We start from the raw sequence: 11,648 nt of genomic DNA on the forward strand, positions 1-11,648 counted from the left end.
TCTCCCGACGGCACCCCCACTGGGAGACCAGGAACAGCTCTCAGTGTGGTAGGCCCCCATGAGGAAACACTGGATTCGACACAAATATGGTATCCAGGTGAGACATGTGTAAAACTGATGTACACTGATTACTTATTATCTAATGTACTTATACAGAAAAAAGATATATATTTATATACATCATATAGTCAAATTACAGGACACACTTTGAATAACAGACAGTCTTGAGGTTCAGGAAGACATCATGTCATATTAAAACTAAACATATGATTGATGTAAGACATTAAATAATAACTGAGAAACACAGTAAAAACAGCATAACGAATATCTTTGCTCTCCACAGGGTTCTATCTGTAAAGACGTCGCAACTTCCTGTTTCTGTATGTGGTGCTCCTGGTGTCAGATGCATCGCGAGATGAAATACCGCATGAAACAACCAGCTGTCATTGTCAACATGCAGCCTCCTCCAGTCATTTTCGCTCCTGGGATGTATCCTGGAAACCCAGCTCCTTCTGGCTTTAGGGGCTACCCAGGGGTTGTTAATGGTTAATTCAGACTGAGCTTTGTGGTTTCTAAACACTGTTGGTTAGGTGTTGGTTAGCGGGATACAGTCCTTGTTTGGACCTTTTTTCTAAGCAGTGATATACAAAGATGTAATTATTTTAAGTGGTGTCTCCTCAGCATCCACATGCTGGGTAGATAATGATCTAATGATATAACACTGTTAATCATGACAATTCTGTGGTGGTTGGTAACTCTCTTTTTTTTCTCTTTTTAATGGCCAGGGATTTATCTTATTTAGTAAAAATGAACTACTGTCAAAATCAGGAGAAAATTCACAAATGAGAGCAGATGTTTCCTGAACACTACCAAAGGACGTACTTGTCCTGAACTATTGCTGCTTTAGCTTCACAGGTATGTTGAAGGAGTTATGTTTAATTAAAACATTTACTCCACAGCTTTGTGAAGGATTTTTAAAACCCAAGTAGATTTGTGTAACTATGTGTAAATTTTAATTCTTTTTTTTTGTTGTTATTTGCAGGAATAATCACCTTAAAATTACACAAAAAACACTGTCCTGTAAAATTATTTTATTTTTAAAAAATTTGTGGAATCTTCATGCGTTTTGTGACTTTTAAATCATTCCGATGGCAAAGGGTTTGTTTATATAAAAATGAGACGATCTCAGCAAAGTAACTTTGCTTCATCAGTCATCATGTATCAATTTGTAAACTGAGTTTCTGGTAATAACTGAAAGCATGTCATTTGCTCCTGAGAGAAACTGGTTTGTGTCTATGTGTTGATGTGGGTGAAATAACAATCAAATGAAAATTGTGAAAAATAAATTAGCATTATTATTAGTAGTAGTCAGGGCAGGAATCAGGCCCTCGTGCCCTCCTAATTTGGCCCTGTGCCCCTGAAAAAATTAAGGCCACAGAGGCCTTGATGCCCCGCCCGGGCCGCACTGCCCCAGGTGATTTTGCGGTTTTCTCCTCTGCCTCTTTCCTGTCAACACGGCTTTGACACCTGGGTCTTTTTTTGCATGCGATGACATTCTGGAGTCTCATTGGGCTACATCAAACGAGACGATGAGTGGCCTGCATCACCAGTGGGGGGTTTGATTCCAGCCTGGCATGAAGCGCTCGGACGGGCTATAACGACAGTTTGACACCAGTCTATCACCGGCCAACCAGGAGACTTCATCAAACGCCCGGGCAGGGATCGGTACCGGTATTAAACAGCCCAAGGTAAATTTAATCAAGACCGTAATAACAGTAAGCTCCGCTATTATCGGCGTTACTTTTTAAAGTTTCGGTTTCATGTATCATCATTGTGCACGGGTGTGGCCGCGGTGCAGGTGAAGGGAGTATAACTTAAGGATTACTGTAGTTAACGACAACTACGCTTGTTACTGTGAGTAAGTGTGATAAAACCTCTGCCAGCCAAGCCAATACTTTATCAATACATGTGATCAGCATGTACAAAGCCATATTTCAATCTGCTCTGTCCACAGTCTCTCATTTGCGCTTGCGAGGCTAATATGCAAAGTGTTAAAGACAAACTAAAATGAAAGCTGTCTGTACTTTATCTGAGGATGTAGGCCTACCTGAGGCAGCCGACCTGCAGACAGGGAGTGTCCTCAGTAGAGGAGGAACAGAGAGCAGGATGAATGACTGATACTGATGTTTGTCTTCATGCTGAGATAACGTGACTTTCTTCACTCAGTATTGTGATGTCAGGAGGAATATTTATATTCCAGTCAGATATTACTGGGTTTTAAATAGTGACTTCGTTGTTGTAAACATGACTGTTGCTGCCATGGACTGACCTGTAAGGAAAGCATCAGGAGGTGAGGTGTGTGCGTGTGTGTGTGTGTGTGTGTGTGTGTGTGTGTGTGTGTGTGTGGAGAGGGGAGAGGGAGATGCTGGTAGAGATAGTGTTTGTGTTATTAGATACTGCTAGTGTCAGTTATTATGCTTCTGTGCATTGATAGCTCTTTTTAGTCTGTTTCTGTATCATGTTGAGGAGGGCCATGCCTGTAATATATATAAATATATATATATATGTATGCAAAAAAAAAAGTGGATCGGCTGCTCACTGCTAACAATGTGGCCCAGTGTCTGGTATCTGGTAGTATCTGGTTTTGAATTGTGGCCCAGTTGAAATAGTAATTGAATAGCCCTGCTGTAGTTTGTTTGTTTGTTAGCTATCTAACACATAAAAAAAATAATTGTAAGCCAGTCTTGTTCAGTGAATCAGTTTATCATGGACACTCAAAAAATATTTAGGCCTTATATTTAAGATTGTTGCTTATAAGTACATAAATCTGGTTGTTCTATATTTAAAACACATTGGGTTTATTAGTGCTATTAGATAAATCACATTATTACTTATTATACTCATTATTATTACTTGAGCTTGTTTTATTTATTCATTTCACAGATAGTTATACATCCTTAAACTGACAACACAAAAGGCCAAGTGGCCTTGCCCCTAAAATGATGAAATTCCAGGCCTGGTAGTAGTAGTAGTAGTAGTAGTAACATATTACTTTGCACAAAACTGGTATCACTCTCTCATTAGTTATAGTAAGAGGTGCCAAGATATTCACACATGTGAGCCTCATGTTACTGCAGCATCGCAGGAGAACAGTTTTGTGTTTTTAATACATCCAATGTCAGAAGCTAGGTCACACAGATGCAACTTGATGGTCTTGATCCTCACGTGTTGATATTTTCAGTCAAGTTCTTGTCATCAGGAGTTAAATACTGGGAAACACCCTGTAGCCACCTCTGTCGTACCAGTTCATCACTGCTTCCTGGGAGTGGAGTTTGAATAAATAAATAAATAATAAATTGACAACTTAAATGAAAATAAATGTACGGACGGTGGATAAACAAATAAAATTATCCGCTACAGAAGCAAGTGTAAATGGTGTGAAGACAACTTACAGCAGCAGGATATGAATCAAAACATGCTTTGCTTTGTTTGTACCTAAATTTCTCACATAGCAGCTTTAATTAATCAAACCTTGGCTGACCTTTAGGTGTACTCTGAACAAAACTTGATTCGTTGCTCTCATCATCTGCTCTTTGACAGTCACATCTACGTCAAAGCACAAGACTTCTAAAATAAAATTAAAAAATAAATACATAAAGGTGTCAAGGTTCCTAGCCAGTGGTGGCGAATGATCAATGACCCAGGTATCAGATGGGTTTCTGTATTCTATACACACAGTTTAACATTAAGTTAAAGCTTGCTTAAAGAAACTTAAGACTGACCGGCGTTAACCAGCTTGCTCGTATCACTTCTTTCAGATCACAGTATCCCGTGACAGTACAGCAACACGGCCGGATAAAAGAGTGTCTGTGCTGTGCAGGTTTTAGGGGAGTCTGGTGGTACGTCAGAGGAAGACTATGTTCAAGAGCCTCACTTGGTTTAACGAGGCAGCATCCAGCCTCTTATTATCTTTATACTATTAGGTCAGTACAAAAAAAATCTCACGTTCAATTCAAGACAGATAAATCCAATTTGCTCAGCTCTTTAAGTGTTCAATTTAGCATCACTCTGTTAAACTAACAGTATTCAATGTAGCATATTGACAATTCAGTATTAACTCAGCAATTAAGCATTTAAAAGCTGCACTGAAAATGATCAGCTCATCCCAAGGAGTTTCTTACCTGTAGTAGTGAGGCTGTCACAGGCAGCTTTCAGTGAAGACACTAACACCAACTTAAATTTGGTTGCAGAGTAAATAATCAGTTTTTATTTAAAGCTTAACAATCTTATAATATGGACATTAAAATTCTATGTAAAAGAAAAGAGCTTCTAATTATGCTCAACTAGCTTGCTGGTATTCAACAAAAACATTCTCCCTCGTTACCTCTAACAACAGCAGTGAAACAAGCAAAACCAAAAACAAAGAGCCTTGCACCCTTCTGTGTCTCTCTTGGAGAACAGCAAAAACTCCATATATGGTCGAACATAAGGCACGTGCAAAACATCAGTTAGAGGCTCAGCCTGTCTACTGGTATGAACCCTCTGGGGTCTAGGGGATAATTGGCCGTTTTTGACTACTTTTGATTTTACCTTTAAATTTCACCTTTGAAAAAATAACTGTAAAGTCACACAGGTGAGGTTGTGCTGAAAAGAATGATACCAAACAAGGTAAGGTAAACAGTTTTTTTTTGACACACTGTATTAACACACTGGACCTAAAATCACACAAAAAACATAAAATCCGAGTAGGAAAAAGTTTGATTTTTTACTGTGAAAAACACAAACATGTCTAACGAACCATTTTTGTAACTGTTATATCACCTTTATTTATTCAGGGAGGGCCAATAGAGAGTGAGCTCTCATTTCCAATGGCACCCTGATTACAGTATAATAAAATACAATTCAATATACATTACAATACGTATCAATAACCATAATATACACACAACAGAAGCATATAATGAGATCAACAAGTACATGTACATTCAGAAAGCATGAGGTCAATAAGAAAGCATTTAAAATCATTAAAAGGAATCAATGTACCCAACTGAAGCTGAGACAGCAGATCATTCCATTTAAGAGGAGCGAAATAACCAAAAGCAATTTTTCCTACCTCCGTTCTAACAGTTGGGATATTAAGAGCCAGTGAGTTTTGTGCACGAGTGGGGTAGTTAAAAGATCAAAAACTCAGTAAGCTCGATAAATAGAGAGGAAGTTTTTTAAGCAATGCCTTATAGATGAACAATATACAGTGTTGCTCCCTTCACAGAACCAGGGAAGTCCAGCCTACATTCTGATAGAGTTGGCAGTGATGGGTCATGAACCCATCGCCAGTAATAAATCTAATAACAGAATGATAAATTGTGTCAAGTGGTTTAAGAATAGAGGGAGTAGCATGCATGTAAATAATATCATCATCATCTAAAACCGATAAAAAGGTAGCAAGTACTAATTGCTTTCTACAGTGCTGAGGTAGACAGGATTTATTTCTATAAAAGAATGCCAATAAAGGCTTCAGCTTCTTTAAAAGTTCTGCAACATGTAAATTAAAAGACAATTTGTCATCGATCCAGATACCCAAGTACTTATAACAGGAAACCCTTTCCAAGGGAGTCCCATCAGCAGTAGCAAGGCTGATCTTATTTAAGTCAGCAGTGCGTTTTTTTGTGAAAATCATGTACTTTGATTTTCCTGGATTTAAAACCAATTTAAGATCAGTCAGAGTTCTTTGGATACAACAGAAGTCATCTTGTAAATTACTCAGAGCTCTTTTAACAGAGGGAGCAAAAGAATATATGATTGAATCATCAGCGTAAAGATGAATTGAGCTATTTTTGATACTACAATTAAAATCACTGATATAAATAGAAAATAACAGAGGTCCTAAAACAGAACCCTGCGGAACCCCTTTCAAAAATTCCGATATGAAACCATCACTAATCACAGCTTGAGATCTACCAGATAAATAATTCTGAACCCATTTACATGACTTGTAATCAAGCCCAATATTATGCAGACGCTCAAGAAGGATAGTATGGTCAACCGAGTTAAAGGCCTTAGAAAGATCAATAAAAAGGGCAACACAATCAAGTTTACTGTCTAGTGCTTGAGTGATATAGTTCATAACCTTAGCAATTGCTGACACAGTGCTATGCCCAGGTCTAAAACCAGACTGATAGATGTTTAAAACTTCATGTTCAGATAAAAAAGATCTAATTTGGTTGCTTATCAGACGTTCTACAGGAATAGTTTCGCCAAGCAGGGTAGTTTTGAAATTGGGCGGTAATTATTCAGTTCATTTGAGCAGAGGAGTTACAAATGCTGTTTTCCATATATTAGGAATACAATCAGTTAAAAGAGTCAGATTAAAAATGTGCAACAAGATGTCAACAATAAAAGGTGCAGCTAGCGTCAGAAGTCAAGGGTTCAAATTATCAGCCCCTGTAGACTGCCTAGGATCAAGACGATAAAGAGCACTGAGCACTTCAAATCTAGTAAAGGGCCTAAAGGAAAACCTATGGAGACTAGTATTTACAGGAATAGGGTTTGTGTTACTGACCAGGTTAGAGGTATTAAAGATATGACCCGCAGCAATAAAGTGTCTGTTAAAAATGTCACATTGTTCATTTTTATCAAAAATGGAGATAGAGTCCAGGGAAATCTGAGTGGGTAAGGATGAGGAGGGGCTATTTGAGAGTGTCTTGATTGTTCTCCAGAACTTAGATGGGTTACCAGAACAGTCAGATAAAGACGTAACATAATAGGAAGATTTAGCATTACGTATAGCTACAAGGCATTTATTTCGAAGATGACGAAAATATTGCCAATCACTAAATGAACCAGAGGCGCGAGCCTTATTCCAAGCAGTGTCCCTAATGCACAAAAATTCAGCAATTTCCTGTGAGAACCAGTGGTTGCTTCTGTTTTTTGTTCTCAATTTTTTAAAAGGGGCATGTCTGTCAGTCACAGAATTAAAAGCTTTAATCAAATAATTTAAAGCTAAGGCAGGATCAGAAATATCAGTTATGGAAGATATATCAAAAAAAGAAAAATCATTTAAAAAATCCTGCTCCACAAACTTTTTAAAATTTCTCTTAACAATGAAATGAGGCTTTGATTTTACTTGTTTAACATCTCTGATACAAGCAATTGGACAGTGGTCACTAAAATCAAGCGGAAGAACCCCAGAGGATTTAAAATTATGTGGCCTGTTTGTTAGGATAAGATCCAGTAATGTAGATTTCCCAAGATTAGATGGATCGGGTCTTGTAGGAGCAGAGATTAGTTGTGAGAGAGGTCAGTACACAGATCTTTGAGACCATCAGATGCATTACTAAGCCAATCAAGATTTAGGTCGCCCATTAATATGACTTCGGAGGAAAGGCAAGAGGAGATCAGATGAGCTAAATCAGAGATGGCAGTTGACAGAGCAGATAGGGGACGATAAACACCCAAGACAATTAATTTTCCACAGAGCTAATGACAGTTACAGAAAAACTTTTCTTCACAAAAATGGCCACACCACCACCTCTTGTAGGCTTGCATCTATCAGTTCTGAAGACATTATAACCATCAAGAGCAATATCAATATCACTCACTTGATCAGTTAGCCAGGTTTCAGAAAATACAGAAATATCTGCCTTTGTTTGTAGAGCCCAGATGTTAATGTAGTCCATCTTAGAAATCAGACTACGTACATTGATATGAATAAAACTCAGTCCTTTTTGCAACCTAAAATCTGCCTGAGATTTAAGGACTGAATGAGAGAATACCTGCTGTGACTCATAACACTGCCTAGCTATTGTTTTAATCTTAATTAAATTAGTAGGGTTTCTGGTTGGGGTCTGATTCATTTGATTACCAAACCACTTTGCATTCGAAGCCGGAGTATCATAAATAGACAGAGGGGCAAAAACAGGCTCAGGCCTTTCAGGGATCCTAACATGAATAAAGGAATCAGAAATAGACATGGGGTCAGCGCCACCATTTGTAGCAGCAGCAACAAGACCCGCACTGTCAGGGACAGGGCTGTGAGGTAAGCAGTATGTGGACTGGGCAGGGTCTTGCTGGAGAGAGCATCATTGTAAACTAAAAGCAATGAAGTTTATAAAGTTGTGAGTCAACTTTTCAGCCCCCATCCTGTTCAGATGTAATCCATCAGATTTGAACAAGTCACGCTCAGTCCAGAAACAGTCAGAGTTGCTTATAAAGCCAAGCCCAGTGGCAGTGGCAAAGTTATGCATCCAGAGATGTAAACTAAAAAGACGGCTGAAACGTTCTGAACTTTTTAACAATGTGGGTATTGGGCCAGACAAAACACAAGTCTTCCCAAGACTTTCAACTGTGTTGACTAGTGATTCCAGCTCATAATGAAGTTTAACAGACTGTCTGGACATAATATCGTTCGTTCCCATGTGTAACATGACAGTGTGAACAGAGGGATGGAGATCAATAATGGTAGGAATGAGCTCTATAAAGTCAGTGGTTTTCCCACCAGAAAGACAGTAAGAGATGGAGCCTGGGAGATGCACATTTCTAATGATGGAGTCACCGATTACAAGAATTTCAGGAGGTTGATTTTTACAGCCCTTACCATAAACAGATAATCTAGGCAAAAGGGATAGATGGGTGATGACAGGGACACCCGGAGTAGTAGAAGAAGAATTAGAGTCACCTGCACAGATGACGTCATCACTCACTCTCGCGGTGACCAGCTCCACGTTTGGCCGGGGGAGCGAGGACTGCGGGACAGGGAGAGAAGGCCACGATTCAGTGTCGGATAATGTTGGAGGGGGTGAACATTTCGGACTTTTATTTTGGGACAACAGTGGACTGGTTGGAGGAGTACGACGCTTTCTGTTATGAGATTGGGGCAGGGCTGGATGTTCCAGCGAGGTGTGTGAGCATGTAGACTGTAGCTCAGCAAGCTTCTCTAGTGGGGCGAAGAAAATGGACAGCAGGATGGGACCATCGTCATCATCTTCTATATCTGGAGTAAACGGGGAGAGAAACCCGTCTCCCCATCCTAACAACAGACGTCCAGGAGGAAGAGTGAGTGTCCAATGTGCCGGGAACAACAGGGTTGGCAGATGCAGCCGGGACATCCGCGGACTCAAGACATGACAGCCAGGAGCATAGCATCGACTGCCACTGGAGGAGATCCTCAATGAGCCGCTCAATGGACCTGAGCTCAGTTTTCAGTTCAACAACCTCAGCTGACAGGGCCATCAGAAAAAGCTGTAAAATAATAAAACCACAGCCAGCAAAACGCCAGGACAGACAAATAGAGAATGTGCATAACTGTTGGCTGCAGTAAGGATTTCAGAGGGGCGGTGAAGAAAACTTACTCGCTCGGGCTCCTATAGGAGCCCACAGCGGTGAAGTGGCATATCTCCAGCCCAGATAGTAGTGGAGAAACTTACCATCGAGGGCCCAAAAACCAGACCCTCTGTGATGAAACAGCTTAGGTAAGTTTCAGTGACTTTTCCACTCCACTTCTCTTTTCTTCCTTCTCTGTGTCTCTGACTGACTGACTGACTTAAAGGGCCAGTGTGTAATATTTGGCATGGTTTATTGTCAATCTGAATCTGAATCTGAATCTTCTACCCATTAATATGTTTATACAAGTGTATAATCACTATAAAATAAAATTCGTTTGGTTTTCGTAGCCTTATAGTTATGCTTTTATATATACATATAGCAAGGGCCTTGGTTTAGAGAAGTCGCCATCTTGCGCCGCCATGTATGTACGGCAGAACGAGCGGACAATCCAGCCAGCCAGAGAACGCGTTTCGCATCTACAAATGAACCAACGAAGACAGCGGAAGGAAGGAAGAAGGAGGAGGAAACAGCAGAGTGTTAGTAGTTTGTCCATAGAGAGTAGTGAAAAGTTTTTTTAGTTATAAAGTTTGTGAATGGACCACACTTACCACGCAACAGGAGAGAATGAACCCGAACCGTCATCTGCGAGGAAAAGAAGACGCAACTTCACTCCTTGTGATGCACTCTCTCCGGTGCTTTTCCTCCTGGTGATATATCTCCCCAAAGATGGCAGCAGTAGCGCCAAATCCGATTCTGTGCATTCAGCCTCTCTTCTCGCCCGCTCAGCATCAAACACATGGAGTTCCTCATCTGTATGCTCCGGCTCAAACAGGTATGGCTCTGGGTCTGTGTCCGCTACAAGAAACTCTTCAAAATCGCGTTCAAAGTCGTCCATTGCAGCTACTATAGTCCGGAGATATCGCTAAGCTAAATAAACAGCTGAGCTCTGTTTACCGGCCACGCTGTCAGTCAGTGTGCGGGCTGGAGATTGGTGGAGCAGAGAGGGGAGGGGGGTCCCCACTCGGTATGGTAAACGAGTATGTATGTAAAGTTATGAAGTGTGTCTGTTATGCTAGAAGAGTCAGAGTTTGGGACAGAGTCTTTTACCCCCTGGAGTGTTACTGGAGTTTCTGGAGTGCTCAAATAAACGGGCCTTTTCCCCGAATGCTCCTCTGGTCTCCTGCTCCTGAGGGATTCATTACAATATCGTAACATGGCTTACGATATATATATGGTGTATGTTTATTGAGAAATCTAAGCCATGTTACGATATTGTAATGAATCCCTCATGAGCAGGAGACCAGAGGAGCATATATATGTGTATATATATATATACACATATATATATATACTTTGGGGGATTTCAGTCGTTTTATTAGAGACACTAATATTTTGCAGAAAATTAGCGAAGGAATTTGGATTCTATCTGCAGTGGCAAACAACAATTTGGAGCACTACATTCTGATTGTACTTGTGCTTGTGCTTGTACCTTAACAATTGTTTTCAATTAGGTTACCTCTTGCTATCATTTAGAAGCATAGTCTGTTTTAGGTTATATGCTTTTTTGCATATGATATCAGTTTGGGACTGTTTGAATTTTATATCCAATGTTCCAGGCTTTTATTTAGTTGTATCTTGCCAAATCAGTCTGCAAAGAATATGTTAGTAGTAGAATATGTTTTATAGATTATCTGATCACATCCTGGGTATGAAATCAACACAGAAACTGTTGCTTGACTGAAATATTGTTAATCTATTGTTGGTCACAAAAACATAATGCTTAATTTTTTTATCCATGTAACAACCCACACCCTCATCTCATTTATTTGTAACATCGGACAGCATCAACTTGTTCTCTCTATCAAAAAATTAAAAATAGTTTTTGACAGTTGACACAGGTAGGTTGTTTGCCTGAAAATATTACTGATGTGGGTGAAACAATCTCTGAGTAAAGAGTGAAAAATGTTACAATTGTGGCAACTGTCCCCCACACATAAACTTTAACAAGCTACAACAAGCACTAATCTCACTAATCTAAACACATCATTTGTAGAGGATAAATGTGATACAGAAATAATATTGTAATAAATGTAGGGTTTCAAAATATGTGGCAGGAATTCACTGCCACCAAGTCAATTAAAAATGACACAGTTCAGAAAAATGGGGGAGAGACTGCAACAAGGAAACCCAATCACCCACAGAGGCACCCAACAAAAGGCCTCCACTATTATAGGTCTGACTTCTGGCTTAAGGCACACCAATGAACAGGGCACTCTGTCTCCCTCTACTGGAGGCACTGCAATTCACACACAGCTTGCCTGCTCAGG

Source organism: Epinephelus fuscoguttatus, linkage group LG10 (genome assembly GCF_011397635.1).
Source record: "Epinephelus fuscoguttatus linkage group LG10, E.fuscoguttatus.final_Chr_v1".
NCBI lineage: Eukaryota > Metazoa > Chordata > Actinopteri > Perciformes > Serranidae > Epinephelus > Epinephelus fuscoguttatus.